Here is a 6,000-nt window from a genome sequence, read left to right on the forward strand (position 1 = left end):
ATCTAAGCAAATGTGCATAATATTGTACTACCAATCACATTAAAAGCATACAAACATGGATGCAAAAACAAAGACCAGGGGAAATGCTAATGGTCAAGAAACACCTATTTGTGTTGATGATCGTGCTCCCTGATTTGAAGAGTGAACGAGAGAAAGATCCTACAAAGGTCCAAATCCTAACAACATCAACACCTTCCTGGACACACTAAGAAACACATAAGAATACCTCTAGGAGGCACATCAGTGGGAAGAGGCACCAACCCTTATTGAACACAATCAAACAACATAAGGAACCCTAACCTAACTATTTGCACCCCTCCCCCCCCCCCCCCCAGAGAATCAAGGGAACATGATATTGTAGAGATTGGGAGGTAACCCTAAGGCTAAATCTTTATCCTCATCATCATCGAAAAAAACGAAGTCATCATCCGTGAGACCATATGTGTCATCTGTGTAATCATGTAACTCTTCCTCATCATTAGAGGCACAAATGTTCACTAAGAACATCACTAGACGTATATAGTCATCTTGGTCAAGAGGGTAAGTTTATGAAATCAGAGAGACGTCCTCTACTAAGTATGGATTAGTCGGGGTCAAGAGACGTATCAACCATTCTAACTCCTCGAAATTCCTCTCACACGCTAGTGTATCTACCAAATCCCATTCACATGTAAGCACCGGGTAGACTACGTGAAACACTTGTGCAAAGTAAAGAGAGTACCTCTCACCCAAGGTAGGAGTGGATGACTCTATTGTACTAGCCATATTTGTACACACAAATAGATGATGGTTAGAGTACAAATTTATAAGGGTCGTGTCAAAAGGTGGTGTCCTTGTGTATAATGTGTTTTTATGATTTTGGGTCATGTATTAGAACTTGTAGGTTTCCAGATTTTTTTTTTATGGCTCTTGCTCTTTTACTTTTTGTTTTTGTTTTTGTGAGTATATGGCTATTTATATACGTTCCCTAAGATTGGGAGATTGAGAGGCCAGGGAGGAAGGTGAAGAGGGGAGTGAGTGAATGATGAATGTCAGCAAACACTCCCCCCTTCCTTGGGTAGATCATACCTGTTGGAATGATGCCGTCACCTTTTGAAACTAATTGTTCCAAGTTGTCATGGGTGAAGACTTTGACCAATAGTTGTTGACCACCCTAGGCATTTCATCTAGTTGCAAGGGTGGTAGGGTACTCTCCTATGATTTTATTTGCAACGTTGTTGTAGGTGGTGAGCATACAACGGGAGGTGAAAACTCTTTCTTGTTTGTATGGATATGTACAATGATAGGTGGAGGTTGTGTCGAAGCTTCTATTTTCGTATATGAACAACATAAAGAGCAAGAAGTTTCATTTGTTTTTTCTATGGTTGAGTTGAGCGAAACAAGTCTTTCTTGCTTGGGAACCCATACTAGCTCCGGATCTGATGTATAATGTTCTGTGATTTTTCCTTTCCCACGATCTTCCATTGGCTTTGTCGTCATAAGATTTGACTTACATGGGTCAGGTGACATGTAAGAACACAATTTATGTTTTGGCACCTAGATTTGATCATTTCCTTGATAGTAGCCTTGGGCTTCCAATAGATGTTTAAGAATCCAACGCCACGTTTTTTTACATTTCTGGGAGTGAGTGGGGCGTTTCTTAAAAGGCTCCTGTTTTTTAGCATCAGCCATGGTCGCTAAATAAGCTCTAGGGACCCACTTGTATGTTTTCTTCGCTATATTAGGACGCATCTCGTGTGTCTCAAGCTTGTTTCAACTATAGAAGTTGAAGCTCTAGAGAGTTGGGCTATAGGGACATATGGTTCAACCTCCTGGACATGCAACGTTTTGGGTTTTATTTCCTCAAGAGGAAATATCTCAGGGACTATGGCTTAGGTGGCAGGTCTAAGAGTTGGTTTCTACGTTGTAACACTCCCATTTGGTGGCTATCATCCACGTGCGTCCTAGGTTTATATTGCCTTCCATAGTTCTAGCAGGCAACAGGACCAAAAAGTCTTGAGCTACAACCCCGTTGTCATCACTGACAGAAGTGTGCCAGATTCCAAAAATCATAGTTTTTTTCTTATTGACACCCTTGATTTGGATTGTACTCTCAAATAGAGATGGATTTTCCAACTGACACCACACTCCATATGACAACAGATTATATTTAGCACTCGTGTCCAACAAGGCGTTATATAGCACTTTCCCATAGGTGCTATTTAGTTCAATAGGGTATCTTAGAGGTGTGTCAGAGTTCAACCAATTATCCTTTGTTTCAACGTGGAATGCATGTGTAACTCCAAGGTTGGCCTCTCGTTGACGTCTTATGCGTTGTTGTCTCTCCTTAGCCTCAACTTGAGCTTGTATCTTCTTCAACTCTGCTTGTGCCTTGGCTACCTTTTTTTGATGGATGGCATGTAGCTCCTCTTGGCTTAAAGGATCATAATATCTTTTAAATTTTCTCCCATTGAGGAATCCAATGGTTTCAACTCCATTAAGAGTATCCACACGAATGGTACCTTGTGAGGTGATTTCACATACTCTATATGGTCCTTTTCCCACATATTTTAACTTTTTCTTCTCGTTTTGCACTCCATACATAAGGACTTTATCACCAACATTGATATCTTTGTTCTTTATATGACAGTCAAACCATTTCTTCCTCCTATCTTTCTCCACAAGTGCATTTTGCACAGCCAATTGTCTTTCTTTATCTAACCTCTCAAGTATATATAAGCGCTCAACTAAAGGGTTACCATCCCAAACTTCTTGTGAAGCTACACGCAGACTAGGAATTACAAACTCCCATGGCATAACTTCTTCTTGGCCATATACCATTTTGAATGGTGTACAATTAATGGCCACTTTGTAAGTAGTATGATAAGCCCATAGAGTTGATGTCAGCTTCAAATCCCAATTTGTGCAATGAGCTTTCACTCTTTTGGTGAAGATAGAAATTAAGGTCTTGTTAGTGCTCTCAGCTTGGCCATTTGCTTGTGGATAATACGGCTGGACTTATGGTGGGCTATCATGAAGTTTTTCGTGAGTTCATTTATCACTCCATTTATAAAATGAGTACCATTGTTACTCACAATCTCAAAGGGACAACCAAATCTTGTAATAATGTTCTCAAAGAGAAACTTGGCAGTTGACCTTGCATCAGCTTTACATGTCACCCTGGCTTCTGCCCACTTTGTCACATAGTCAGTGGAAACGATAATATATCAAGATTGAGTGTTACGGGATGCCGGACTAATTGGGCCTACAAAGTCTAAACCCCATTTTTCAAATGGTTGAGTCACTTTAACAGGATGTAAGGGCATCTTAACCTTTCATTGTGTGATCTTGTAACATTGGCATTCATCACATCCTTTTGCAAAAAGTGATGCATCCTTGAATAATGTAGGCCACCAATAACCTGATTGCAATACCTTCCTAGCAGTTAGTTCCCCTGAGAAATGTCCTCCGGCTATATCCATGTGGGCTTCTTGCAGTATGTATAAATACTCATCCTCACGAGCACAACGTCTAAGAATATCATCCTTCCCTGGCTTGTAGAGAGTTCTTGCAATGAGAGAATAAGGTTCACATTATTTTAACAGTTTTTGAGTTATATCTTTACGAAGCTCCTTGGGTTGAAAACCATTAACTAGAAAGTTCACAATATTCTCACTCCATTCAGGCATGGTCTCAACTAGAAATAAGGAAGTTTCAGGCAATTTATAATCGACTCTAGTAGGGGCTTTTGGAATTGGGGCTGATCTCTTGAGACAGCTAATTCCAGTGTTAGAAGATTTCAGCTACTAGTGTGAGAAGAATTCAGACAACAGACTCGATAGAAATCAGAAACTAGACTGGAATTTGGATACTGGAATAAGAATTAGACTTATGTACTGGAAATAATGTTTAGATTCAGATTTAGATTCAGAATACTGGACGAGAAGTAAGTGTAACTGGAATATCTGCCATGATTGGGATTACAGATAAAGATTACAACGAATATGATTTACAAAAAGAGTACAGCCGACATTACTGCCAATGATTCTCAAGTACAAGTGTAGCCAAAGTGCTAAGCCAAATGATAACAATTGCCAACCCGATTACAATGTAATGGGCCCTATTTATACACTTTGGGTTTACTATAGTAATTACCATAGTAACTACTAAGTAATTCGCTGCCCATCTCCTAAGAGGACGTTCCCACATAGTGAACTATCCAAGCCGTCTACATCCTTCCCTTCTTTCTTGAATTTTGGCAAGATTCCAAAATTTCTGAAAAATTCCCTTGTCTGATTCTGATGTGAGACTGAAAAATCCACCGTCTGGTTCTGATGTTGGGAATCGGGCTTGACCACTGACAGATTGGTCATACAAAGATTGCGAGAGGCAGCTGAAAAGGCCAAGGTAGAGCTCTCACTAGGCCAAGGTAGAGCTCTCATCTCCACCTGTCCGCTGAAGAAGAAAAGTTTCCACTGAATTTTGAGATGGAACTACCCAGTATCCTTCCATTGGACCGTCTTCCGTTTGCCCTTTGACCTAGAGGGTGCCTGAGAAGTCCCAGTACCAGCCTTCTCCTTCTGAATCAGTTGGTAAATGGCCTCCTCCTCAAGCTGATCCCGGCTTTCGGTGGTCATCTCTACTTCATAAGGCGTGAGGGAATGATAGGTTTTGGTGTCAGGATCATAGAGTGTACGCCTGCCCTTGGTAATCCTGGTTCTAGCCAGCTTATGACAATGCGAAGCCGTATGGATCCATCCTTCTGGAAGAGGCTGATTAGTTTTGACTCGAGCTTCGAAAAGAATCTCAGCCATCTCCCTATATTGTGGTGCCAGACCCGCCTTTGCTGCAATATCCTTTTCAGGCAATTTAGAAGATTCGAGAGTAAGTTGCCGCAGCTGATTAGTAATCCTGGTCAAGCCTCTGATTTGAATCTTCCACTGGCCCATACACATCCGGATCCTATGCATCTCCTCTTTCAGTGCCTGAATATCATTGATTTGGAGAGCATCATTGAACAGCGTTTGCCAAGTCTTCCATTCCACAGTCGATCGCTCATACCAATCCTGAAGCTCATCAGTAATCTTGAAGTATGTAAGGCGATCAACTGGTTCTGGGTGTTGAGGATACAATGCTGGAAAGAATCTTGGAAGCTCTTTCTCTCTTGCTGGAAAGGCATACAAGAGAATAGGAGAATCAGGCACGAATTCTAAAAAATTGAGAACAGCCTGGTTCTCTTGCTGCATCATCTTTCTGGTGATTCTCACAAGCTGGAACAATTTTCGGAGAGCAGTTGCCTGTGCTCTTGCCTGTGCTCCGACTGACATTCTAGTCTGAGGTCCTTTGCTAGTGGCTGTCTGGTCCTCAAGAATGGCTCTGACTCTCTGATCCAAAACTCCTCTGGCAGTTTGCATTTGCACCAAAACTTCCTTTAGCTGTTCCCTAACATCCTTCATACATCTGTAAGTTGGTTTGTTTCCTAGCAGAAGTTCTAATTCCAGGGCAAGAGAACGACAATCTGCAGTAGACTGCCTTTGCAAGTGTGGATTTTTCACTCTCTCTTCAGCAGTGAGTATCCATTCAGGAACTCTTTCCAGCAGCAGCTGGACTGTACTGGGATGCGCAGGTAAACGGCAAGCTTCTTTATCATGGAAAGCTGCTGATTTCCAATGCTCCACCATTTCCCTGGATCCAACATACAGCCTTTGAAACCGTTCCAAATCAGACAGGAGATCATCATTCTCCAGATACTGTCTGGTTATGGAGGTCTGTTGATGTCTCAATTGCCTATTTAGGGTAATAAGCTGCAGTGAATGTTGATGATCAGCAGCTGATCCCTCATCCTGCACCTTCATTTTCCCTTTAACATCCCTACTGAGCTGGGACTGATCAGCTTGCTGATTCCCAGTGTGACTGGGCTGCTGTTCTTCAGTCTGCTGATTACCCGACTGGTGCACTTCATTCTTTCCTTCCTGTTGACCCTCATTCAGGTCTGGCTAGTTTGGCTGTGAACTGGCCTCC

This window comes from Adiantum capillus-veneris, chromosome 12 (assembly GCF_014529385.1).
Source record: "Adiantum capillus-veneris isolate H3 chromosome 12, ASM1452938v2, whole genome shotgun sequence".
NCBI classification, from domain to species: Eukaryota; Viridiplantae; Streptophyta; class Polypodiopsida; order Polypodiales; family Pteridaceae; genus Adiantum; species Adiantum capillus-veneris.